The sequence below is a fragment of the Cygnus atratus genome, chromosome 1 (genome assembly GCF_013377495.2).
Source record: "Cygnus atratus isolate AKBS03 ecotype Queensland, Australia chromosome 1, CAtr_DNAZoo_HiC_assembly, whole genome shotgun sequence".
Classification (NCBI taxonomy): Eukaryota; Metazoa; Chordata; class Aves; order Anseriformes; family Anatidae; genus Cygnus; species Cygnus atratus.
Window position 1 is genome coordinate 118,926,904 of NC_066362.1, and position 27,841 is coordinate 118,954,744.

General features: G+C 47.5%; 1 long non-coding RNA gene across 2 annotated transcripts; it reads right to left on the reverse strand.

The window, feature by feature from the left end:
• Positions 1 to 3,362: 3,362 nt before the first annotated feature.
• On the reverse strand, positions 3,363 to 27,771 carry LOC118245796 (uncharacterized). Of its 2 annotated transcripts, XR_004777971.2 has the most exons (4): positions 27,563 to 27,771; positions 24,634 to 24,733; positions 8,538 to 8,690; positions 3,363 to 5,873 (listed from the first exon to the last, which is right to left on the reverse strand). It is a non-coding gene; the product is annotated as an uncharacterized LOC118245796 (long non-coding RNA). The 2 variants fall into 2 exon arrangements; XR_004777972.2 differs by lacking the exons at positions 24,634 to 24,733; positions 27,563 to 27,771 and adding an exon at positions 10,625 to 10,752.
• Positions 27,772 to 27,841: the final 70 nt, after the last annotated feature.

Consider the following 27,841-nt stretch of genomic DNA (forward strand, 5'->3'; position numbering starts at 1 on the left):
GTGCCAGAGGGGCTGCCCCATCCAGGGGAGATGGGAAAGGGTGATGTGGCAGCTCAACTCTGTCTTCTGGAGGTGGGCAGAGGGTCTTGTCCACGCCATTCCTCGCATACACCATGAGAGCTGCAAGCTGCCTCCGATTTGAATCACCGCCACCCAGTCCCATATACCATTGTCCTAATGTCCCTTATCTCAGCTGTTTCTAAGCATTCCTCGGCAGCAATTATGCCTTTCCTCTCCAATCTCCCCTGAAGTATCCTTTACTATTTACCCACATCGATTTTTTGCATCCCCTTTTATTTATGCCTATTGTGCCTTGAATTATAAAGTGAACGGCAAATGTTAAGACTTTAACATGGTCCTGCTTCCCTCTGCGTGTCTGTTTTTGTTCCTGCCTCTTCTTTATACTACCTTTAGTAAAACTACTTCACAAACTTCCACAGGGAAGCCTTGAAGAGGAAGTGCACATATTTTTATATAATTTTATAATTTTTATAATATTTTATAATTTTTATAATATTTTATATATTTTTATAATATTTTATAATTTTTATAATAGTTTATATAATTATATATATTTTATATAATTTTATATAATTTTATAATTTTATCAGAGTGCAGATGTGTTCTCTTGTGCTCCCCTGGGATAGTTCTCACCTACCTCCCTTTTCATGGATTTTGTTGGAAAAACTAAACAAAACAAAACAAAAAACAGTAAGAAACCCAACCTCAGAACAGGGAAACATGCTCCCTAACCTGTATTTAAAATCCTCAGTCCTGGCTGTGCCTCTTTTGGACAGTACAATAGCCGCATTTAAATACTGAAATTAATTCCAGGGAAAAGTCAAGTGGTGTCTTTGAATGCTTATAAAGGCTTATGGGTTTACTAAAGGCTGATGGATAGTATTTTTGACACAAGCAGTTCTGATGCTATTAGAGTTCTTTGCAGAGACTGCACAGAGAATATATGCTTAGTGTTGGAAATGAATAAGAAGTCCATTTGAAATTCACTTCACAGACAAACTTTACAGAGGAAACACCTGATGGGGCAGCATCCAAAAACTACGGGTGAGCCACAGGAACCAAAGGCATCCCAGGCCTCCCAAATAACTCCTGAGGCTCACAAAACTAGTTTCAGCCAGCAAGCCTGACTTTCCTATAGCCTATAAAACAGACCACTTTTTTTTTTTTAAATTATTATTACTTTTTTTTTTTAAGCTATAGAGAAGGCCCAAACTACATTAGCTGTAGGGAAGCTTCATTCCAAAACCCAAGAGCAAGTGTACTCAAGTCTCAGATGGGCACAGAAGGGAGCTGCTTCCTGTGGGAGGTGGGCAGGTTTGCATGGCACAGGTAAATACTCTCCTGGGCCATGGCAAGCTGTTGGGATGGGGTAGAAAGGTGGTGAGCACTGGTGGAGCGCGGAAGTAAGGCAGGCAGTCTGCTAGAGCAGTTTGCAGGCTGCTACCAGCAGATACAGCTACTGGTGTTTGCTCAGAACAGTCACAGAATCACAGAAACATCCAGGTTGGAAACGACCTCCAAGATCACCAAGCCCAACCATCAATCTGACCTCCAAGTCTACCACTAAACCAAGTGCCACATCCACACACCTCTTAAATACCCCCAGGGATGCCAACTCCACCACTTCCCTGGGCAGCCCGTCCCAGTCCCTAACAACCCTCTCTGCGAGGAAATTCCTCCTGGTGTCCAATCTAAACTTCCACTGGTGCCACTTGAGGCCCTTTCCTCTTCAGTGAATCTGTAACATTCAAATCCACTTGTGCCTGTTGAGGAGCATCTTCTTCCAGGCCACGACTATAAAGCAAAGCCATCAGCTTTTAGGTCTTTAGGATGGACTTCTTCTGACCAAAGGTAAGGTAATTTGTTAGGGACAGCCTGAAGGGAGAAATGAGAAATGCAGTGGGAAACAATGGGCCTGAATGACTAGAAAATGTAAACATACATGAAGAAGAAACTCAAACATCTATGCCTCCGTTTTATTTGCTTAAACATGTTTCTTAAATTCTCTTTTCTTAGGCACATATTTCTCTTCCCTTCTTGACAATGGTTCTGCCTCTCCTTTCTTTCCCTATCTGCCGTTGCCAAACACTGCTGCTAACTGGCACCAGAAAAGCAAGAGCAGAGAGGAGGAACAAAGAAGCTACTGTCAAACAAAGCAAGCACAAATAAATAGAGTTTTCCTGTGGTACTTCTAAAAACTAGACAAAAACCTCTTTCTCTTCCAAAAGAAACCATTTTATAATGAATCATTCATTCCACAGGGCTTTTTGTTCAGCTGATGAACATGTGTAATGCTCATTTACATCAGTGCAGGTGCTGTGAGAGGAGGGTATATCACAGCACATAGAAAACATGTCAGTTCCAGGTTGTTGCACAGATTGCAGCATCTACCCTGGTATGAAATTACTTGCAACTGTAGCTTCAACTTTCCCTCTTCAGCAACAGATCTTATTTATTGGTCATTATGATGCAGAGCTGTGCATACCAAAGAGCATCCTTCCCATAGCGTTCATAGCTCTGAACCAACCCCTGATCGTGCCCGGTGTGGGCTAGCAATACCAAGGGAGCTCCCTCTTCACCAGCTTGAAAATATTCCTGTCGAGGAGGAAAAGCATGTTGCTTAACAGGGTTTTGTGCATCTCCAGCAGGTCAAGCCCTACCTTCTCAGAAGACAAGAGTTTGGGCTGCAAGGCTTTAGGGATGAGCAGATGCTGTCCTATGGGCTTTTCCATCAGGAGTCCCACCAAAGTCCTGGATTAAACCCTCCAGGATGGTTTCTCAGGAGGTGGCCACCAAAGCCCCAGCCTTGCTGTGAGACACCACAGGTGGGCACAGTCACTGGTGGCCAAAGCGAGGGCCCATCTTACTCAGAGGAAGGCATTTTCTCCAGAACTGGGAACGCGTTTTGTAGGCACGTCCTGTCCCCCTCTCTATTTTTTCAGCATCCTTTTGAAAATTGGACGACAGCCCCAGACACAGCATGCCGTATCACTGCCTCTGATTCCCGTGCCGCAGACACAAAATCCACCCCTCTGGTTCTGTCATTTTCTGCTCTGCACCGCACAGCCTCCCATTAGCCCTGCTTGCAGCGGCGCTCTGCTGAGAGTTCATCTCGAGCCATTTGCTTTACAACCATTGGATTTATAACAAGCTTGACCAAACCCCAATCTAATTTGAAACTGTGCTAAAGTACTTTTATATTTACTTTAGTAATGAAATAAAATTTGAGTTCTGTTTTTAGAGTGATTTATTTCAGCATCACTACTGGTACAATATCTCATTTGTGTTTCATAAATTGCCACAGGCAGGAACAAAATGCTAAAACTGTTTTCAGCAAATTACTTCTAAAGAGGATGTTTTCCCCTGAATGCTCTCACACACAGACATACCTTTTCAGAACACAAAACAGTGATTTTGGTGCTTAATCTGGCATCTATTAAAACTGCCTGATCCTCATAGCCATCTTCTGACTGCCCAGTTCAGCAAGGTATCTCCAGGAAGGGGATGGAGAGGGGAGCCCCAGATTTGAAACTCATTTTCCCCTTTGGTCCGTCAGCGCCCAGATTTATTAACCTTCCCCACGGGCTGTAAAGGCCATCTATTTCCCTGTCCCGAGCTGAGGCTATCGCTAAGGTTGTGAATTGAGGAGGAGTTATTTATGGGTAGCCCCTTGTCTAACTTTATGCTGTTATTTTTAATTTATGTGGTAGGCGCCCAGCGTACTGCTGAGATGCCTAGAGATGCATTTTAAAAATTTGAATACATAAATAAATAAAATACTTTGTACTCAACCAGACCTAAATTATGTACTATGGAGAGAGAAACGATTCAATAGGCATTAGGGGAAGGACCAAAGGCGCACAGCAGATCAATGCTATTTGCAGGCCCAAGAGTCCTTACCCTTGAGCAAGCAATATGGAGGAGCTACATCTGGCAGCCCAAATTTTAGGTGTTGCAGACCCTCAACCAGCCTTTCACTCGAGGGCTGAGTTCACATTCACAGCCACCCTGAACCCATGAAAAAGCAGAGCTCTTCCTAAACAAGCTGGATCAGGAAGATGTGCAGCAGCAGCCACACGTGGTACAAGCCCAGCCCTTGTGAAACGTCTGGGTGCTTGACCAGGGCTTTTAGGGAACCAGGATTTCACCCGTTGGGTTAACAAGTCAGGTCTAACTACTGGATGAATCCTGTGCAAGGAACTCACCACTTAAAGGACAGATGTTTAAAGAATCAAGAGAAATTAAGCAAACAAACACGAGCTGACCTAACAACAGGATGACTCTGATTGATGATGCAAATCCCATAGGGTGCAATAAATATGGCACACATCTATAAATGTACTTAATTATGGGCAGCATATCATTAGTGACGTGATGCAACAGGCAGCATATCACAAATGTAACAAAGAACTAAGCTGGTGTGTAATGGGGGAATCTATAAACATATATAATTATACATAATAGTGCTAAAGTATGCTTATAATATACCGTACTTATTGGATATGTAATCCCAGATAGCACAAAGCATGTTATGTTATGATATGCTTGGCTAAACTGTATAAGCAATAACTAGGGCGTAATAAATATATCAGTTTTATGCCCCTCTGTGTCTGGGTGGTTTTAACTCAAATTGCAGGGACGGGCAGGACCGCGGGCAGAAGCCGTGAGCATCTCTGCAGGTGCCTTGCTGCAGCCCAGGGCTGCCCAGGCAGGTGCTGAAGCAACCAGAGGAGGCTCAGGGGCTGTGCCAGACACCGTGCAAATCCCACAAGGCTGAGAGCTTCTCAACAGTGAAAGCATTTGTGGATAAGTTTCTGGCCTGGGTTTTCCTCGGGCAGGTTGCACTATGACCGCAGCTAATAAATGTAACTGAGCTATCATTTAAATAAGCCAGCTCGGGTAATTTTACCAGCTGGGTGAGCGTGGCGTGGGCTTTGGTGGCCACAGGCTCTGACTCTGGCTGCAGACAGCCCTGTGGCCGTCGCTGCTGTAGGTGCTGCTCTTGGGATTAGTGATCCAAACCTGCCTGGGTTGTGCTCACGCACAGCCCCGAGCCCACGTGCTGACCCCTAGGAACCAGCACCCGCTGTGGAAACAGGCACTGCCCTCTGTTTTCCACCCCCCCGATTCCCGGTGATGGACAATACCAGCTTGAGCAAGGTGTATTTGCCATCAAACATGTGGTCAGAAATACCTGCAAGGGGTGCACAGAAGCTTTAATTGATGATTTGATTGATATTGTTTGCCAATGTGAAGCAACGTCCATCTTCTGCCTAAAAGAGGATGTCAAAATGCCTTGCACAACTCAGAAGTTTTATTCCCTTTGTTTTGAAAGAAGTCATTAGGAACCAGATGGCTCAGGGATTTGGTAATAGAATATGAAACCTCTCATCTCTCCACCGACCATTCAGATACGACCTATTGTATTAGTCACAGAAAATCATCAGATTACTCGCTGGTGTCTTATGCAAAATGAGGTAGCCATCCTCTTCTGCAGCCCAGCTCCAGCTGAACAGATTTTCCAGCCGAAGCGGTAGGATTTTGTTCCAGCAATTTGGCTTGCAGCTCTGCCAATGCTGGTCCACCTGGACTGTGAGCTGCGGCCATCTCCTGTGGGGATGGAGCTGAAGAGGACTGCCTCCCCATCCCTGACACTGGTGCCTGCCAGTGGCATGGGGAAGGGACAACTCGGGAACACATCTTCGTGTGTGCACACTTCAGGAATGAAAGTACCTTATGCAAGATGCTTGGCTAATGCTCCTCGAAGAGTCGAGCGTGTCGGAACAGGTCTGCGGCTTTATTGTGACAGCTTCTCAGGGAAAACATTACTGGAAACAGTGGAAGTGATGAAACTGGAGAACAAAGATGTGTTTCAGCAGGTTAGTTTACATGAAAGGCCTTGGATGAGTTTACAGGAAAGACCTCAAATGAATAAACTGTGATATAGTGAGAAGTGGGGGGGGGAGGGGTGTCCCCAAATTTGTGGATTCTCCCACAGATTGTACCACCTAGCACACAGGAGCAGCATGCTTAGGTAGGAGCAGGTGGAGCAGTCCTGCAGTGCAGCGCACAGCAGAGCAAGTGTGGGAGTCGCTATCTCACCACGACCGTGGCATGTTACTGCATTTCACCTGCTCTGCGGCAAGAGCCCCTGCAAGGAACACCCCGTGTTGTGGCAAATGCAGGTGAATAACCTTTGGTAACCCCCCAAAGGCAAAGAACTTGTTTCACCCTTTCCACTCGGTGGGGATGTTTTGAGATTTTCTACCTCTGTGCTGCCAACAGGAGTGCGAGGGAGGGGAACTGCAGGAGAGCATACTGAACTGGGTCTGTGGTCGGGTCTGTGACCCACACAGCAATTAAACAAGATGCAAAACCAAGCAGAGAGGGACAAGCACTCAGAATGGAATTGCATTAGCATAGATCAGTACAGGCTCATAAAGAAATCACTGTAAATATGCTTTGGAAACACAGGAAAAGAGGAGTGAAACGGGACAGAAAAGCAGGCAGGAACCTATCTTCAGCCTGTTTGGCTTTTCCCCTGACACACCCCTGCTATGGGAACACTGGCTCTCAGCTTGGGCAGCTGGAGTAACCAAGTTTTTGAGGAACACATGCGTTCTCCTGACCTGGAGGTCAGGAACAGACTTCTGAGCACCCATCCAACGCTTGGTGAAAAACAGCATCTCTGGCACAGAAGCACTGCATACCTAACCTGCTCAGACACAAATGACAGCAAACCTGCAAAACCGCTTTGCAAAAGCAATGAACAGCTCTGTCCATGGCTGCTTTACGAGCTTGGGCATGAAAATCCCCGTGCCTAGCTTCCTGCCCACTACCACATCCCTTCGGAGGCTTCGGGCAAGGCAGGGTCGCTCCTGCTGCAGTGGCTCTCCAGAAGGAGATGGAGTGGGCAAACAGCAGCTACTGGCAGCTCAGAGATGCACCGAGAATGAGTAGCTGAGGACCGCAAGGCACAAATAAATAGCTGAGGGTTGTGGCACATTAAGAAGAATGGAGAGGCTACCTTGGTCTCCTAATTTACAGCAGACGGAGCACAGGGGAGACTGCAGTGGCTGGGGCTGTGCGGCTGTAGCATCGCAGGGAACGGACTGGCCCCCCTCTCCCAGACGGATACCAAAATATATTGCAAAGCAGAAAAAGGCTGACATGTTTTTAATGGAGACAAAATTTGCTGTCCTGCTCCCCTTCCTGTAAGTCTCAATAACGTAATGTAAAAAGGAAAAAAAAAAAAAAAAGGGTATGATCTCATGCTGGGTGCTTTATCTAAAGTGACTTGCTGATCTCGGTCCAGCTCTTTGCGGGCGGATCTGAGCTCAGAGAGCATCTGCACACTCCTGACAGTGAGAAAGCCATGGCACTGAGGGCCCAGGCCCTCCCCGGGCAGCCACTGGGGTTTTGCTTTTGATCTCAGGGGCAGCAGAACGGGAGAGACAGGGTCTGGGCTGTTTTTTGTTTATTTATAGGGGTGGTTTTTCCCGGGTGAGGGAATAGATTTTGCCTTCCTGCGTGGCTACCCCATTAGAAGCAACGCATTCCCAAAACCCAAACTTCACTATTATTAAAAAGAGAGAGAAATAAAAGCTATAGGGAAGCAATTAGCAGGAAAGTCAGCATAAGAACAATTGAAAATACATTTAAAGCCACCCTGAAAGGGGTGGTTCCCTTCAGAGTGGTGGGCCATCTCAAATTGTCTTCCTTCCAAGGAGCAGCGCTATGCTACCGTTGCACTCTTTTTTTTCCCATTTTTCAGCTTTTCATCCCCAAAGCCCTTTGCAGGGGAGGGCAGGAAGACATACTGACCATCAGCAGGGCGTGGAGGGCCAGGGGATGTGGGGAAGCAGGGCTGGGGCGGAGGGGTCCCAGCACCCTAAGGGGCAGAGCGTGGCCTCCCTCTGCCTGGGAGGCAGCCGGGGAGCATCGAGCATCGCCCCCGCCGGCCTTCCTGTCCCTCTGCCGTGGTGGCACGCAGCCACGTATTTATCATCCTCAGGTTTTCTTTACTTTAATCTCCCCCATTTGCATAGACACAGGTCCAAATGACAACAATTACCATAAAGCAGTCGCGTTGTCGCCCCACCAATAAAAACCGCTCTGTTAATCAGGCAACATCCAGAGGCACCGCGCCTGGAAGACCTCATTTTAAACTGGCAGGCTCAACAGGGCAGCAGATAAATTAGCCTATATATGATTGCATGCCAAAATACATTGATTTAAGATTTTTCCCATTCAGCCTGACAACTTGTCTAAATAGGCTTCTGTCTGGGGAAGACAGCTTGCAGACATGATGCTAGTGGCAGGGCATCGCAAAAATAATGCAGAGCAAGGCAGAGGAAGCATCGGGGAAGGGATCGGCTGGGGCACGCGGAGTAAAAGAGAGGGTTAAAGACAAACAGAAGCAGGCACTCTAAGCAGCACAGCTCTCAAATTTCACCCTGATTTTCTTCTTCCATTTCTAATTGCTAAGTCACTACAGGGAAAAAGCAATTACTGACCTGCTATCATTCACCATGTCATCTTCAGGTCCTCATCAGCAATTCCATTGACAGCCTTCACATTTAGCTCCGACCCTGCAGTTCTGAGTGTCCTCATCACACCGTGATGGTACGGGGTGCCTGAGGAGCGGGGAGCTGAGCCCACATCTTCCTCTGTTTTTGGAAAAAAGGCAGTGCTTTAGGGTTGGGCCATCAGAAGTGAAGGCTGAAAGGACTCTGGTCAGCCTGGCTCTGTGGGCTCTGCCCATGCCGTTCCCACATAGATTAATAACACAAGCACTTGCAAAGGGCTAATTCTTCTTTTTAAAAGTGGGTGGCAATGCATCCCATGTAGCATCCTATAAATCATTTCTATGCCACAAATACTTTAGCAGGCCTCCACTGTGCAGAAACCATGAACTTCTCATCGCCATCCAAGAGGCAGTGATGGCCAAGGGTAGCCAAAAAGCCAACATATGCCGTTGAATCCACTGGTGCTTTAACTCAGCAAGTGGTAGTCACCAGAACGGTTGGGAGCATGAGATCTGCTGCCTGTGTCCAGCATGAGGACCGGGAACAGCCACCACGGGTGACCGGATGCCAGCAACATGGCATGGGCTTTCAACACTACATCCTGCCTCTGACCGGCTACTGCAGCATACAGACACCTGAAGAGGGTGGGGAAGCTGGGAATGCCACCCTGACACGCTAATTATCATTTACTTGGCCGTCCCCTACCTTAGATCCTTATTAAAGCATTTCAGACATGATGCAGTTTTCCCTAGTGGAGCAATAAATTAAGGAGGCGTATATTTAGACCATGCACTTAAGCAAGCAAATGGTCTAAAAAATAATAATAAAAGAAGTAAGAGAAAATAAAATCCCCGAGAAGCTGGTTCAAAGGAGAAAACAGCCTTATAACAGTGTCATCCCAACATGTGGGATGTGTAAGCGTACTGTCCTAGAACAGCTCTACAGTCCTTGTTTCATGGCTGGCACAGGTTTTGCTCCTCTTGCCCTGTACCTGTGGTGCAGCAACTACTGCAGCCAAGGGCTGTGCTGCATTTCCTGAGCTCCTGCTGGTCACCACCGTGCACCGTGAGACCCTGAAAAACACCACTGCATGAGCTCTCCTGTCCCTTTCTTGCATTCACAGCATCCGCATCCCCTGGAGAACATCCCTCAAATCCCTCCTGCACTGCTCAGGCCCAGCACAAGCGCATCCTTTAGATGCAACCAGAAGCATGACAGCCTTGTAACTCAAATAGTGTGCAGTAGTTCCTCTTTGTCCAGGCCACACCTGGTCCACTGGTTCTTGCAGTTTTCAGCACAGCAATGTTAACACATATTTTCATACAACCCTGACCTACAGAGAGGTTGGCATACTGTGACAGTCACAGGCTGTGCCTCTTTGCATGACATTTTTTACTGGAGTCAGACTCCGAACTTCGTGTGACCTCTTGAGTCAAGCCTTTACCTGCAACATCTTGATTTTGTTTTCTTTGTCCCTTCTGTCAAGACGCTGTCCTCCTCCTTCCGTGATTTACCTCTCTTTCTTGACAAGCTTTTATTTTACGTCAAGCATTAATTGTGAGCCTTCCTTTAGTCTCTCCCAGAAGGTCTCCATACAAGCCCTAGTCATAACATGATCTTATCATAGGCCTTGCTCCTAAAATCATACAGGCATTTCTGCAGCCTGAGATCACTTGCCAACCACTTACACCTTGCCTACACATGCAAAGAGATGTATGTACATCTCCTTTACTTCCTGTTGACATAGCATGCATCACGCTCGGGTCACTGCCGTGCAGTTTCACAGCCAATCTGCACTAACTGCCAACCATTGGGAGCAGAGAAGCTCTATTTCTGGTGCCAATTGCCAGCTCTAGGCTGCAGCTAAGCCCCCTCCACTTTTGCAGCAGCTTGGCTCCTGCCAGGAGGCTGTGGCTTCATCCCTCTGCTTTTTGCTCAGCGCGGGTGAGGAGCATCCAAAGGGGAAGCACCACTTGGTGTGGGCACTGTGGGCCAGCAACGGTGCTCAGTAATGAACTCATCCTGCCTGCCAATTCAATGAGACCCCTCCCTACTTTCTCCCGGTTTAAAGTCACCTCCTGCTTTGGAGGCCACAGACATGATGCTGAGGACGCTGGTGGCTGCGGTGCTGCAAGGAGCTCCCTGGTGTGCCGGCCGCTGGGCTGGAGAGCTGGTGCTCCGCTGCGTGCTCATTATCAGCCCTGTAACAAACAGATGGCACCTCTTCCCTTTAGTGCGCCGAAATCAAGTTTGATATTACTCTCTGTTCTTCGTTAGAAGCAGGTTTAAATTGCATTAGAGGCTTCGAGAGCCGCAGCACACGTCATCCCTTATCATACAGGGCAGGGAAAATAAACACTGCCGAGCTCGCTGCCCAGTGACTCACGCACAGGAGAAACTTCACACCGGGGGTCGGATCCTGCTCAGTGCCCGTGCAAGGGCCAGAGCATGACATAGCTTGGGAAGGCAACTCAGGGGGCTTTGAGCCTGAACGGACTGGCAGGGAATCCCGAGATAACAGAGTTTTGCTTTGGGGGAAACATCCTTAAAATAGTCAGAAAAAATGGGAGAAAGAGAAAGACAGAGAAATAGAAAGACAGATTCCAAGGACATAATTCAGGATTTGGGTATTTGCATTTTCTCATTCAATCACATAGGTAGGGGATTAAATGCACATTAATCACTGAAAAGTCTCAGGATAAATATTTAGTTACCAGATTTTTTTTTTCTCCAGATTTACATTTCAAGGAAAATACTTAAGGGGATGTTAAGAAATGGGCAGTATGAGGAACATTTACTGAGAACCAAATAAAAGCTAAAGACCAAATTTACAACAGGATATCTGCCGTTAGCCCTGTAATTCCCGTGAATAGCCTCTGGCTTCGCTGGATTTACAGCCTGACCTAAAAAGTACCCAGGTTTCTGCTCACCTTCCATGCATGAGCATGTTTCATCCTGGCTGGATGAGAATGATATTTTCATCTTCATTAGAGGTATGGAAATTTTTTTTGTTGTTGTTTTGTTTTGTTTTCCATGGGAAATTTTCCTTCACTATAAAAGCATTTATTTAAACTGGGAATCTCTGGTAACATCTATAGCTCCTTCCCAGAAATGTCATATCTTGTACTCTCAAAGGCAATAAAGTAGCTTTTGCTCTTATTTGGCTCTCCATACAGCCATCATTAGTTTTGTCATTATTTCTTGGTGCTCGAGGTACCCAGTTTCCCCAGCCACTTTCATTATTTTAAGGGAAAAAAAAAAAAAGAAAAAGAAAAAAAGAACACTACATATAGATAACATATTTCAGCTACCTTGTCGAGCTACTTTTAGTATCACAACACTCCGTAGAGTCACAGCCATTGATTGCCATTGATTGAAAAGCCAAGAAAGAAGTCTGTGGATGCGGTCCAGAAGGAAGGAGCCTGTTAAACAGAGGAGTGGGAGTAAAAGCCACTTGCTCCTAGTCCCAGCCCTCTTGCCCAGTGCACAGAGCAGGCTCCCAGCCCTCACTTGCACAGAAGCAAGGTGCCACACTCATGTACTTCCCTACATCTCTGGCTGACAAATAGCAGGTTTTGCCAATAAATAAATAAATAAATAAATAAATTCACGTTTGAATTTCACCATTTGCTAGCAACTTATTGACTTCATGTAATTTCAGGTGGGCAGAAAAGCTTTGCATTTTATTGCTGTGGCCCTTGACTACTGGGTTTGGAGTCATTGTTAATGTGGTTAAACCCAAGTTAATTCAAAATGCAGCTGACAAACAAAACTGGGGAACCTGTCGTCAGTACTGATAGCCTTCCTGGAAATCTCCTGCAAAGTTCCCCTCCGAGTTCCGGCCTACCTTCACATTCTGCTGGGAATCCACCACGTACGTTGTCAGTCACCCCAAGAGCTGAGATAATTTACCCTACAGCAGAGGGTGGTTTATCACTTCAGTAATTTTTTAACTTCATTTTTAATAGGTTTGCTTTAACTCTTACCTTATGGATTTCACAAAAATATATACCATACTTTTTTTCAAAGAAAATACACATTTCTATGCCAAATACTGTAAGAGTATGCTGACTTCAGCATTCTCACAAATAGTGGAATAACTCCACGTCTGTCCTCTGAAATGTTTTTTGCTTCTAATGGAGAATCTCATGTCTAAATATTAGGAAAGTTTAAAAAAACTAAAGTGGCTGAAAGGAGAGAGAGATATACATCAAATCCATCAGAATGCCAAATAATACCCAGACAAAAGATGCAAATATTAGGATAGTATCTTTTATATACTGGTTTATTGCATATAATATTGAATGTATTTGGCCCATCATAGGAAAGCTATGACTATATGTCAGTATTCACCAGCACACTAAAACAGGGAAGGGAAGGGAAGGGAAGGGAAGGGAAGGGAAGGGAAGGGAAGGGAAGGGAAGGGAAGGGAAGGGAAGGGAAGGGAAGGGAAGGGAAGGGAAGGGAAGGGAAGGGAAGGGAAGGGAAGGGAAGGGAAGGGAAGGGAAGGGAAGGGAAGGGAAGGGAAGGGAAGGGAAGGGAAGGGAAGGGAAGGGAAGGGAAGGGAAGGGAAGGGAAGGGAAGGGAAGGGAAGGGAAGGGAAAGAACTAAGCCCAGTATCCAGTTTTCAGGCTGTGGTCAAGGCTTGAATGCTACTTTTAGCAAGGTGAAAAGTCAAACTTCTTAGCTCCCAAGTTTTTAGCTATACAAAACTTTTTGCCTAAAATAAGACAAACATTCTTCTTAAATCCCTGCTATGTGACAGTCTTCAAGCATTTTAAAATTCTTAATAGATGAGGCAAACCTGAAAATACAACGAAAGTAATTTATAAGGACCAACAGTGGAAAGGAAAAGCCCTCCTCTTAGGTTTCAATTAAGCTGTGATTATTAAACCAAGCTCAAGACCGGGGAGCTCAGTCACAGTCTGGGAATTCAAGGGACTATTTCATGCAGTATTACCAATTACTAGATACTGATTTCTCCTGTGATCCCCACAGGCATGTTTTCTGCCTTGTGCTCCCATGATCAAATCCGTAGCTGTTTTCTGCATTGTAAATCTGCTCTTTGCTCAAGTGATTGTTTTCCCCTTTTACTGTTGACTCAGACATCTACTGGAGTTGAGCATGTCTCCTTCAAGGCTCTCCAGCAACGTCCTAGCAGCACATCTGTCAGGCAATGGTCCAGCTCCTTCCTCCTCTCTGTTTTACGGGATTCCTCAAAGAAAGAAGCATCACCCTCTGCTTCTCTGCTTATAAAAGGGCATCCACAATTTTTCAGCAGCTTTTTGCATTTCTGGGAGCAGCTGTCGTGTGATGGAGCTGAGGACCACACAGGACCCAGGTTTGCTTCCTTCTGGCAGCAGGGAGCTCTGTTTTGCAGGGTGGGGTTGGGAAATCCCAAGTTGAAGCTCTATGCTGTGTATTGGCAATCACTGTGCAGAGTTCTGTCCTCTCTAAATAAATGAGCTGAATGAAAGTAACGCCAAACTAATTGGATCTGTGTCTCACCCACCCTTGCCCACACCCAGTCTGTGACAGCGGACCTGCTGAGCGTCTCTGAGCCTCGAAGGGAGCACGTGTTGCCTCTCCCATCCCCTTGCCCAAGGGCTTGTGCTCAGGGAAGTTTCTCTGAGCTCAGCATCCTCCCCAGCCCTATCACTGTGCATGGGCTTGGTCCTCAGAAATGTTTTAGGTCTGACAGTACCAATGTACTATACATGGGCATGAGAGATGCTCTGCATTTTTTCTGACTTTTTCTTCCTTTTAACCATTATTCAGTCTCAGGAGGCTACAGTTACTTCCAGAACAGATAAATATGTGTAACCTGTAAGGAATAACGATTAAGAGAAAGACCGCATCAAGAAGTAGATAAAGGTAAAGCAGTCTCCAGGTGCACTGGGAACCGGCAGCATCAGCCGGGGGGCTGTGCTGGATGGGGACCCTTCTCACAGTGTGCACACTGGACAAGCTGTGGAGAATGAGCTAGCCAGGTCAGGCCTGCTGTTGTCTTCACTGACCACTTGTAGACCACAAGACACTTCCAGTGCATGACTCTTTTCCTGCCCAACCTGCAGTCCCAGCCCACCGTGCCCATTCCTCTGCCTCAGGCACTTAGAGGAGTGGTGATGCTGACCCAAACTACACCCAGCCCGGACCCAAACACCATCCCATGCACACCACCATCCCATGCACACCCCCCCACTGCCACGCTGATGTGTTAAAGCTCTTGGTGCTTGCTGGCTTCACACCAGCTCCTGGGGCATTACTTGGCCCAGCAGCAAGATGCAGCTGATGGGAAAGCGAAAGGGACAGGGTGGTGGAGCCAGTACTTAGGGCTGGTCCTCTGAGCAAAAACTGGAAGCGCATCATGCCCCCTGTTATTAAAAGCATCCTTCATTTCGCAGCGTGATTGCACACACTTAGCCTCAAGCACTCACTCTTCCATTTTACAGAAGCGTTTTAAAACTGCAGTGTGAGGAAAGACCAAATCGAAACTGCTTGCACCAAAACCTGTGCAATTCATCAGTAGGTGTTGTGTTATTAAATATTAAAATATTTTATAGATAATCATGATGCACAACCAAAAGCTGCAGGTGTTAGTTTGAAGGATCAGAGGCAGCAAAAGGTACATTGAAGGGACAGTGTTAACAGGGACCCAGCAGGGGCAGTTTCCCTTCTGTCCCCAGCACCCTACTGGATCAGGACTTGGGGAGGGACACGCTGCCCCTTCCCTGCTCTCCAAACACAGCCTGGCAAGAAGTAATATGGAAAAGAGTTTGCCAGCCAGCAGACGGAGGTGGCGAGGCAATCGTGGCAGGGACCTTTGGACATCCTGGAGAACTTCCTGGAGAGGACTTGTGCTGAGCAGGGAAGGGCAGGAAGGTGGATCTATGGAGGTAGATCTAATGCCTCTCCTCAGCCCCCTTCCACACCTGGCTGTTCTCTCCTCTTCTCCTTTATCCTGTCTCCTCCCCGTTTTTTTTTTGTTTTGTTTTTTTTTGTTTTTGTCCTGCATAATGCTATGACAAACTTTGAAGGAAGGAGTTGAATTGCTAAGGGAAGAAATAAAGAGCAGAATAGGAAAAACAAGATACAGGCTGGAGCATGTCGCGGATGTGAACTGAACTCACTGCTACCCATCCTCCTGGATTGCTTCTGCTGAAAATCCATCGGCATGCCCAAAAGCTGCAGATGTGCACAAGATCACTGGCACAAGTGCTCTGGGGGGAAAAAAATAAACCAACATCATTGATCTTCCTATTTTCATCTACCCAACCGTGAAAGGAGAGAGGAGTGGGGTGGATGTGAGGGTGCACATCGAGGGCTGCTAATTTTGCATCTGGAGCACCCAAGGCTGTGGGGCTTGGAGGACAGTGCCACAAACCACCCACTCACTGTTCTCGCTGGCCAAAACCTTGGTTTCCAGCAGAGCAGAGCTCCCACCAGCCCAGCTCCAGGGCTCAGTGGGCCGTGTGGTGCTCTGGTCCCCATGCAGGGCTGCCGCAGCCCTCTCCCTGGCTGTGGGGGCATTTTGGAGCCCACCTTTCAGAGACCCAATTCGGAAGCTTTTGTCTGCATAGATAAGTTTTTGGAAAGAGTGTAAGCAAGCTACTCTTCAATATCCTCAGTAACAGCAGTGCTACAACAGCAGGGATCTCATACAAGCCCAATCACTTTACTTTTCATTAGACTTTATCCCTCATTAGCACGTCTTTCAGACTTGGACATGGGACGCTGGTTAGCTGGCAGGAACAGAGAATTTTCTCCCGTGAGGCAGGGTCACTTTACAGCACATTCAAGGTCTCTGTCCAGTTTATTTTTATATTTTTTCAGAGTTTCCTAACGCAATGTTTGCGATGGTTTGTGAAATGACTGTTTGCGGAAGAACCATGCTTTTGGTACAGCTACAAAGAGCCAGCACTGACCCGGGATAGGCGTTTCTTTTATCTGCTGGCTCGCGTGCACTGGCTGGTCCCGTGCCCAGCTCCTGAAGGACAGAAATCTGTTGCAATAGCTGTCAAATAGACCTGGTCCTTCAGTTCAAAAGGATGGAGACTCATCGGCTTGGTTTTGAGACCCCTCAGCCCGGCCTTTGGGGTGCTGGATCCCACCTAGCCGAAATTTGGGGTGCCAAGATCTTAAGACTCCCGAGATTTGCAGGTGGTGGTGGTGGTGTTTGGTTCCCCTTCCCCAGGGGAAATCAAGCAGTGGGAAATTACATCTCCGCTCCCCACACACCGCTGAGCCCACCCTTCCATGAAAACACCAGAGAGATTTAAACAGCTTGCATAATTTCAGGAGGAAGTAGCGAGGGTGAAAATAAATACGCGCTGTAATTATATGAAGTGACTGGGTTAAAAAAATAAATAAAATAAAAAACTAAAAACAAGCCATGTTCTACCAGGATCTGATCACCTGGGGAGCCAGGTGGGACTGGAAGCGGGCATGGTAATGCCATCAATGTCGGGAGCGGTGCCACCACGCCGAGCCCAGTGCTCCCAGGGGAGGCACCGGCACAAGCCCACTGCTGGGGGCTGCTGGCACTGCGGGGTGCAGCAGGAGTTGCAACGATTGCACGGGCAGATTAACCTCAAAAAATGACTGCTTAGGTGTTTTCTGGAGCTGTTCTGTATTCGTGCCTTGTGGGGTCCGCTCACTTTGTGTTTTGAACCGCCCAGTGCTGATCTGCACCTATTGGCAAACGCATGGAAATTTTACTTAATAACTAACAAACTAACCATCTCTTGCAGGCTATTCTAGGGTGGAGTAAAAAGCTTTTCTGTCCTGGCTGGGAGCCTTTGTCTCTAGTTTCCAGGGCACACAGACACAAAGTGCCCTCAATTGCTCAGAGACCTTGTCCTGATGAGTTTGCCCGTGAAAGAAATAGCATGAGGAGGGAGCCCCCACCTTGCCTGCCCACCCACAGTAAAACACAGTGCATTTTGCAGGATGGCAGAAGCACGAGGTGACGGTAAAGTCAGGAGAGCAGTGTCTGTAGCAGTTTAGACTGCTCCCTCCGTCTCGGCAGAGCCAAGCCTCATTTCCACGGCAAACAAAAGGAGCATCACAGCCAGGAGCCTCCACGCTGTAATGACATTCATCCCAGCGGGGCTCTGCTCCCAAGGAGAGCAGGCACCAGGAAATTATGTGCAATACATTTAAGTGATTTACAGCTCTGTGCTCGTACAAGCCCACTGTCAGCTCTAGTTACCTTACAGGCAGCAGCAGCTTCAAGCGATTTAGAGATTTCTCCCCAGCTCAGGATGCACACACTGGGCTACAAAACCCCTAGGCTAGAAGGGAAAATGTAATTTCAAGGGAGGAAGTTCACATCACCCCAAAAGAAAGAGAAGTCTAGTGTGTTGCTGGGAATGAAATCTCCCTCATGACCCTGATGCTGAGAGGCCAGAGCGAGCAAGTGAGGGGTGTAGGGGTGTGGGTGACACGGGCACGTCAGCGTGTGGCTGGAGAGAACTGGCTTCTGTGTCCATTTCCTGGCCGCACAGCTAAAGGAGGGCCTCTATTCGTGGGAATTTATCTGGGAGCCAACAGCACTCGTCAGGGAAGCAATGGCAAGTGTGGATGAGACGGAGCGAGCTCCGGTGACAGACAGTCGGCACGCGGCTCTGGGACGCACACGGTTTGGGACCGACACGTGAAATCCTCACATACGCTTGTGTTGCTCATTATGCTGCATCCCAGGGAATTACAGCACACCTTTCAGTGCGCAAAAATCCTAGTTAAAGTTGAAAATTAACTTCCTTCTTTATCTAAAGAGCTCTAAAGCTGAGCCCTGTCTATCACACCTGGGCACCTCTCCAGCTTCTGCCTATAATTTTGAATCACCTTTCAGATGTCTCCTTTGCTCAGCTTTGAACTTTGTGCATTACCGAGTTCTTTTCACAGGGACCCGTTTTTCTTTAAAAAATGACCCAAACTGAGGCTGTTTTACTTTCAATGCATTTAAGTTTTAGACCTCTCTGATGACTGCCCCCACAACCTCCAATCTGGGCCCCTTCAAAGCCCAGGGGATGCAAATAGGATGTTGTCCATTTTTATATTATTTATTTAAATCCTTGTTGTGCGTCTGATTGAAGGACTAGGAAACACCAGGGTTTACTGCAGCTCCTAGATGAGTCGGAGCAGAGAAAAGAGTATTTAAAGATCTTCTTTCGCATCTCTACAAATTCTCTGCAGTTAGACTTCCCGCTAGACTTTCCAGAGGTTTCCCATTCCCCCTGTGACTTTATCAGACTTGGCAGGGAGACAATGCTACAAAGAATATTTTCATTTTCCAGTTTCGTTTCTGAGCTTCTTTAAAAGTGCTTTTCTCTAGGGTGGAACAAAGGTCATATTCACTGCCAGAGCATCAGGGGCTCCCCTCTAATTTATCTACTACACAAGCATGCAGGAAGACACGAGTGCTATCCTATAGTGAGTACAACAGGGACATCTTCCCTGTACACCTCTAACAAACACATATGCAGAAATAGTTAAGTCCATCTAAACACAAACCTGTAATTTGGGTCAACTGGGAAGTGGTGAAAGATGTTTGCCATTTCCCACTGTTTTGTTTCTGAGCTAATCACTCTCTAAAGCTCTGGAAATGGGTCCCAACTGCAGGGGAGATAAAGCATGAGCAAAGACCATGCGATACCAGAGACCTGCCCAAAGCAGGTGGGCACATGTCCGTGCGTCCCCATCAGTGTGCACAGAAGTCCTCAGAGCACTGCACGGGGTCCTGCCCGCTCTGCAGCAAGCACAAAACCGCTCTCCTTTCTTGTCACTGCCAAACTATGGGAAACAAATCTGGCTCCTTCCCCACCCCTCCACCTCCTTCTGCTTCTTCTGAGCCTCCTCCTCCTGGCCAGGAGTTGGCAATTCAGGAGGCATCGTGTACTACAGCAACAGCCAGATGTTTGGTCTTGACAGGCTCAGCGTGAGACGGGATTGAAACAGCATAATAAAGATCACACTTAAGAGAGCACCCCCCCACACACACACACATTTTCATCTCATGCAACACTTTTTTTTTTTTTTGAGGTACAGATAAACGTAAGTACAATCTAAACCTTTAAGATTGAGTTAATAGCATGGAAAATGCACTCTTTGCCATGCACATAATTAGTCCTGTATTGCGAACATGAAATATTAATAAATAAAAATTAGCACCTATGTTGTGGCTGTGCTTCCAACTGCTTTTAAAATTAATTAATTCCCACCAGCTTGCATGAGGCAGAAAACCATTATTAGCCTAGTTTTTACACACAGAGGCGGAGAGCTTTCTCCAAACCGTGAGCTCCTCGTACGGCAGCATCGCCTCGCTCTTTAAATAGCACTTTTAACTCCTGGAGCTCAGATTACTTTGCAAAGGAAATTGGTTTCCTTTCCTGGAGATGGAAAGAGCCGGGAGGAGAGGAGAGCTGCCAATTCAGAGCAGCAGACATGTCTCCTTTGCAGGCACCGGGACCCAAGGAGGGTCTCTGTCCCGGCTCGGGGGCGACGCCCCAGGCCCTGTGTCACCCTGCTTTGGGCAGGCAGGATCCCGAGCTGCCAAGCAGGCTGACACACGGGACCTGCAATGTGAGCAGAAACCTCTGTGCCAGCTTTTCTAAAGATTATTATCTGGTTCCTCTTGGCCAAGATCCTGAAGTCTGTCATCTCAGCCAAGGGTCTCGGGTCCTGGAGATGGAGACCTGAGCTGTGAGTTGGGGTTTGGGAGCTCTGAAGCCCCTTCCTGGGTCTGGATGCCCAAGGACAGGGATGGGACAGGTATCCACATGGCTCCCTTCCAAGAGGCAGCTTTTAAGATGGTTTTGGAGGCTCCTCTCAGCTGCTACACAGCCGTGGGGCAGGCTGAAAGCCCCAGCCACCGCCCCCAGCCATCACTGCAAATCATGTCCATGCAGCCTCACTCCAGAGGAGCTGCTTTGTGCCGGGACAAAGCACGGCTAATGGTGCAAATGAAACTGTCCAGGGCTGGAATTTATGATTAACATATCCACAACCTTCTCCAGGGCTCAGTAAGGAGCACGACCCACCAGAACCTGCATGTGGGCACAGACACAAGCCGTCCCTCCCTGCTGACCCTGGACATGAGAGCTCCCGTGGTGAAAGGCATGGCTGTTTTGGTTCATTTCTGTTTGTTTGAAGTAATTCCATGGTAGAAGGAAAATAAAAAGGGCATTTGGGGTTGCTGCTGCCAGGTAACAAAGGCCATTTTCAGCAGGGCTTGGCCCAGCCTCAGCTCACCTTGCTGCCAGATCTTCCTTCCCCATCGAACTCTTTCACGTGAGCCTTGTCCCCAGACCTCTCTCCCATTTTCTGGCACACCATGCTTCCCCTGACCTCCATCCCATTCCCGCATCAGCATCTCTTGTGCCCAGAGCCACACGGCCTGTGTCTGGCAAACCCCAGACAATTCAGTAACTAACTCGTCCCCTTCCATGCTGGTAAGAGTCAAAATGAAACAGGTTGTCCCCTGCAGGAGTATCTCAGCCCAGGTAAGTGGTCCATGTAAAGTGCAGGGGACTCTACGCAGCCAGAGGTTTGATTTAACTTCTGAGTCAGTCCTGCGGAAAGAAAAAGCCACCAGAATTATAAATACAATTTTTGCAGAAGCATGCTATCCTTTTGCTGGAACACAGCTGTCACCATCCTGGCTTCTGCAGAAGTGTGGGCAGCAGTCAAATACTTGGTATGTGAAAATCTGTCCACCACCTATGAGCAGTGCAAGGCAGAAAAGCATGTTTTTCCATCTCAGGAGCTGATGAGGGGGGTTAGGGACCCCCCAGATCAGCAGACCAGCTCTAACAGCTGCCTGCAGTAAGGGATAAATGCTCTCCCTGCCCTTTTCCCCTGACCATGGCACCCTCAGATGTCCTACTTGCTCTCCTGCACCAACCCGAGAGCCATGGGAGATGAGCGGGAGCAGCACGGAGCCTCTGCCTCTGACTGCCCACCTTGCTGCCATACCAGAGAAGGAGAAATGAGATTTTGGCTGCTACTAGGAGCCAAAAGTCCCACGTCTTGACAGCTGGGGCTTGACTGGTGAAAAATACAACAGGGCTTCTCTGAGAGCAAAAGCCCACAGAGTTTCTGAGGTCTGTCAGGTGGTCCAAACTCTATGGGAGACCAAGGGCAGAGGCTCTGTGTCTCTGCTGAGACACCAGACCTGGCGTCCTCTCTGTTCTGGGCTCTTTCTCACATAGGTAGCAGGTTTGTTCAGGTTTTACAGCAGCAGCATATAATTGAAAAGTAGCTGCTCCCCTTTCCAAATGCTCATTTAACTTTGGCTTACCAAGGCATTCATTTTATGCTTATTAACCTTTGGAGCATTGTCTCGTCCAGGCTGCTAGACAAATTAACTTTTAAGAGGGGTCTGTATGGATGTCTGCAAACTCCCTGAGATGCAAAGCAATTCTTAAGGCATATTTACTGAAATGCATAACAGTCAGGTTATCTATAAACTAACACATCATTGTGGACAGCAGTTCATTGGAAGTACTGTGGGTAATTCTCAGGAAAAAAAAAAAAAAGAAAAAGAAACGAATCATCTAAAGAGGTGAGTAATGAGGAGAATAAGATGGTCGGAAAACTCCAGAAGATTCATCTGTGGAAGAGCTGATCCCTGTGTGGAAAAGATTTACCTCACTGTGGAAGGAACTGCAGCTTCCAAGCGCTGAGGGTCTTGCAAAGATCCTCATACACAGCCCCAGAGCTCACCCCCATCAGCTGCACTCTTCAGCTCTCTCCTTTCTGATGACTAATGTGCTCAGGAAACTCAGTGCCCAACCCTGCCCCACGCCGAATTTCCCTGAAAGGCCAACAATACGGAACTTGGATCGATACTGCAAGAGGCAAAATCAAAGTCCGCTCTGAGCTTTGCTATCTCTTTAGAAAGGTACATGGTGCAAAGGTCAGCGTTCCCCTTCTCCTTTCTGCCCTGCACCAAATGCATGAACGTCCCTTGAGGATGCAGGGTCCCAGTCCTGAGGAGTTCACAAGGCAAGCTTGGTGTGGCTTCAGGAGCTCCTGTTAGTGTGCTCTTCGATGCAGCTGACACAAATCTTTCAAAATAGGCTCTGAAAGCCCATGCCAGATCCCTGCATAGCGCGGCAATACCCAAGCATGAGCCTGAAGCGAGTTAGAGGAAGGAGGTGGCAGTTCCAGTTGATGGCGTTATCCTAAATCACTCGGGAGAAGCCCCGTGGAAAGCAAATTCCCTGAAAATTGCCTGGAGTCAGAGATTTTCTCGTGCGACATATTTGCACGCAGCCCGGGTCTCCCTTTAACATACTTTGCCTTTTGTCTTGCTTTTTTGGCTTCAAGCAACAGCCCAAACGAAATGCTGGAAACAATGAAAGCATTAAAGGGAAATGTCATGCCTATCAATATGTGCCTTTGTGGCTGTGGGAGTGGAGAACGCCGTGATGTCACTGGTGGGAATAGCTTAAAATTTTCCATTCAGAAAAGGAATCTGGCTCTCACGGAGCCAACACGTTCCCAAAGATGTGCTGTGCCACCCAGTCAGGCAAACGAGGGCCTAGCGGCAACGCAGCACGGGCTGGGAGGCTGAAATTAATTCTGAGAGCAAAGATATTGAGGCTAGCACTCTCTGTATGGTATTGAGAAATAAAAGCAAGCTACCCGGCCGGTAATATGTGGCATAGTGAGGCCAGGGGTGGACCACGCAGAGCTGCAGGTGAGTGACTTTGCATTGAGCCTGGTACCAGGCGATCTCAGGAGTTTGCTCCCCCTCAGCTGGGACCAAGCCATGGGCTGGCTGAGGGATCCCAGCTGGTTTCAAGGGCACGCTGAAGGGATGGGTCTGAAGGGATGCCCTCCTGGTGACAGGGTGTTAATTAGCCTCTTTAACTTTGCTCCGAAGTGGACCGCAAGCAGCAGGCTGGTACCCAGCAGCAGTGATGGTTCAGAAGGCTCCTCATCACCCCCCGGCCCGTTAGTCACTCGGCTATTTTCGGGTGAATTGTGTAACAGCTTTCTGGCTGGTGGCTCTCCCTTGTGCCAGTTGTGCTGGATTTAGATTAGGTGAACAGTTTTTGAGTTTGAGAAGGGCCAAAGCTGTGACTTCCAGATCTGGATGTCACACTCCTTAAATTCCTGAGCAGCCAATTCCTCACCAGGGGGAAGAGAGGAGGTGGCTTCATTTCTGGGCTGGGGCAAAAGCTCCTGTAAAACACTTCACCACCTCTTCTGCTCACCATAAACCTGGAACTTCCCCACCTGGGGATAAGAGTGAGAAAAGAGAGTCTCAGAGGGTGAAGTCCTGCCAAGCCTTCTGGTTTTCCTCTCTAGAGGCACCATTTCTGCTCTTTTCAGGAACAAGTCCGGAGGAAAATTAGGGCAATTTACAACATTGCAGCAAACTTTATAATGAGAAAGCAGGGTTTCCTGTCAAACTGCGCTGGGATATATAGAGATATATGGACTTTCATGCAAACACTGTGGGTATGAGCCTGGCTGAGCAGCCTGTCTCTGAGGTTGTGCTCTCTCTGCAGCACATCAGTTGCTTGCTGCTGCAGAGACCCCGTGTCACAGGTGGAGGAGGACAGCTTCAGCCGAAGCGTGAGCGATTCCTACAGCCCAATTTTCTTTGGGAGAAGCGACGCCCTGGCAGTGCCGGGGCAGGGTTCAGAGTGCCTGTTTGCACTGCAGAGAGCAGCGCAGCCCCGCACCAGCCGAGCTGGCTCTGAATGAGCTACCCGAGGCTGGGAGGACGCAACCCGCTCTGGCAGACCTCCCCGGCTCACGTGAAACTCGGCCGACCGAGACCTTGGGCGGGCTGGAGCACCCGTGCTGGCAGAGCTGCATCCTGCTGCCCTGTGCCTAAGCCATGGTGTTTGTCCTCGGAGCAGACGGGCACATCCCGCAGCCCCCCGCCTGCCTGCACGCTCAGCTGGCCTCGTAGCATGCCCGAGCCCACTGTAGGGACTGCTGCAGACCTGTGTCTTCTCACAGGATGCAGATGGCATGCATTTCCCACCCCTCGCAGGCTGCAAATCCTGCAACGTGCCCGTGAACTGACCCTTTCATCGGGATGGATGATTTCTGGCTCACCTACCCCAAAAGTCAAGTTGCTGCAGCTTGAATTCACTCAGCGCCCCGAGGTGTGACGGAAAGGCCAGCACAGCTCGCATTCCCAAAGCAAAGCTGGATCTGGTCTAGTGAGAGAGAAATGAAGTATTAACAATTTACTCTGTCATTAAATTCAGCTGTCCCAGTTTGGACATGCTCAGGAAGCAAACCAATTGAGGCTGAAGTTAACCAGGCACTTTTCAGGGTAGATTTGTACCATAAAATGCAGCAGTTCTGGGTTGTCAGGGTTCCTGCACAAGACTCCCATGCAATACTAGCAAGTGAAGGGTCACACCAAATGTCTACCATATGCTGCACAGGTATAGTTTCCTCTTATGGTTTTCATCGTATTACATTCCGATTTTTTTTTTCCTTTAAGATTTAATTCCCCAGGCTGTTGTTGGAAGTATATACAGTCATAGCAATGGAAGGAATTTCACCTGTTCAAATCCAGTTTGAGGGTTGCAAACAGAGCTGTTTTTTCTATATGGCCTAATAAACATTCCACCCCGTGTCCCTCCAAGGTATGGCAGTCATTCCTTTCATATCCTCGCACGTACCCACAGCACCCATGGCTATGCTGCACGGGGCTAAGGTAATACAAGAGCCACCTGCTTACTTAACAGAAGTGTGTAAGTGAATGTCACTACCACCTCTAATGTCAAGCATAAGTCAACACAGAAAAGATTATATTCCACCAAAAGTCTTGGTCTGCAGGTCACCGTCCCCCTCTCAGCCACCCCCTGCTATTCCAGGAAGGTCAACAGACCCCAGCAGGTCAGCTCTTCCCAGCGGGTCAACAAATGATACTGCTGACTTCATCCAGGCTTTTTAAGAGCATAACTGTTCAAAACGGGGAAGTGTATACAAAGCAAATTGCATTCTAGCTCAGACACAGTTAGCCAAATTACAGTAAAAAACTTTCTCTGTTAAGTTTCCTCCTAAAAGCATTGTGAGCAAAGACTAATCCAAATTGCTAACTTGACCAAGCTGGTCACAAAGTACATCAGCCAATTCTGTACTTAAGATTCTCATCATGAATTTCTACATGTGCTGAGGAAAGCTTGCTTACCTGTCACAATTTGTGGACCACTGTCTAACACCAGAGCTTTTACACCTTATGCAACTTTCTGATGCTGCTCCAGAGTTTTGGGTGGAATTGTTACTTTCAAGAGAACTATCCTCAGGGAAGTTGTTGATCAGATTTAACAGCCAAAGTTAAACAAAACAAAAGACAGCGGGTCAGGTAACTTACAAAACAAATGCTTGGGAGGCCACTTACAATAGTCTTTACCCAGGCAGCTTTCCTTGGAAATACCTTCTATGAACTATTTAAAACCAAATTACTTTTCTTGTTATAAAGGAGGCAGAATTGGGCTCAGAGAGATTCAGGGTGAGCACTGTTAAGAGCTAAAAGAGTAGTTTTGCAGTGATGCATTCTGTGTTTCTTGACTAAATTTGTCTTTCAGTCTTACTAAGGACACTTAGAAACTATTTTAAACTTTCATTTGATGTGTAACATAAGGGTTTGGTCTTATGTTTAGCTAACAGTTATCGTATGCTGCTCATGGCCACAGTAACTTTGTCTAGCTGTTTTAAGATATTTCTGTAGCCATTAGGAAATGGAAATTGCAATATTCCACTTGGGTATAATGGAAACATGAATACCAGAAGCTCTTGAAGCAGAACTCATCCTTCAAATCGTGGGTGGGAGCAACAGCTTCCTTGATTTCATAGCTTCCTCCATTTCATAGCTTCATAGCTCAAGCATCAATAAACTTCCACCTCAGCACCAACATACTCTGGAAAAGAAGGGTGCCAAAAGGGATGAGACTTCAATTTCTCTAAACTTTCCCATTTGATGGGATGTGTATTACAGACCTCAAGAACCATGGCTTCAGCTAGACATTAGGCCGTTCACAACCAGGTAGTGCTACACCAGCACCCACTGGGCTAGGAGGATGAATAAACCAGAGAGGAGATTGTGTGGGAGGTGCACAGGCACTCCCCAGTCAATCATTGTATACTTACTGTTCTTAAGACCACTGGTGACACTCATATTAACTCTTAAACAGTGGATAGATTTCTTTGGGACTTCCCTCAGCCCTTAAGAAGCTTTTTGCTATTTCTTTTTCCTTGATGGCTAATAGCAAGATATGAGCCAGTGCACAAAGACTGTGTCTTTTTGGCAGCCATCTTTCCCTTCTCTAGCCTTATCTATGTAAAGGTGTTTTAATCTAAGCTAACAACGTCCCTAGCAGTGAATCATCCTCTAAGTGACAATGAATTATGTTAGTAGGAGGGTGCCACTGCAAGCAGCACATGGCTGGTAGGAAATAAGGGGGAGGATGAGGAGGGGGCTGCAGGAGTCAGGCTGGAAAGTGTTACCTGGATGTGAAAGCACAGATAGGACTATGAGTAAACCATTAATGCCCAGCACTAATAGTCTGCACTAGTCTCCAGAAAAGCCCTTGATGGATCAGTACCGTGCTCAGTATTGGTGTGGCGTTTTCTTTTCCAAGCTACCCAGTGGAAAGATGGAGGGCACAGGGGGCAGTGCGGGATGGCTGTGCCAAGACTTGCAGAGCCTCCCTGGGCAGACACCAAGGACAGAGGCATGGAGCATGAGAGGGTGGCAGAGCCCCCTCTGTCCCCTGAGCCCTTCATCTTCCAGGGAGACACAGTACTGGGGATGCTGGGTGTCTGCTGGCCTCTCAGATACCCAGAGAGACAGGCCACATGTCAAACGTGCTATTTGCCAGGAAGCACTCTTATTGATTTTTTTGATAAGAGAGTAAAATATTGGCAAAGGTTTATCTCATTGCTTATCACCAGCATCAACACAGAGCAAATTTCAGGCATTAGTCCTGTACGTTCTCAGCAATAATGTAGAAAGCTTGTATAAATCCATTCACCTCACAGCAATGTTGTTTCTGGAAGAGCTGCTCCGTAGCAGTTATTCAAGTGCTGTGCAGGACAGATCACCAGGCAAACAGCACAGTCATTTCTGGCACTCAGAGAGGATTATTTGGGGCTCCAGAACTGCCCCATGCAGAAGTCTGCACTGGAAACCATTTGCTACACTGGTGTGCCCTGTACCAGAGCTGAAAAGTACCCAGACGGGATTGTATATCGCAGCCCTTCCTCCATTCCTTGCACGTGGCTTTCATTTGCTTCAGCCCACACAGTATGAA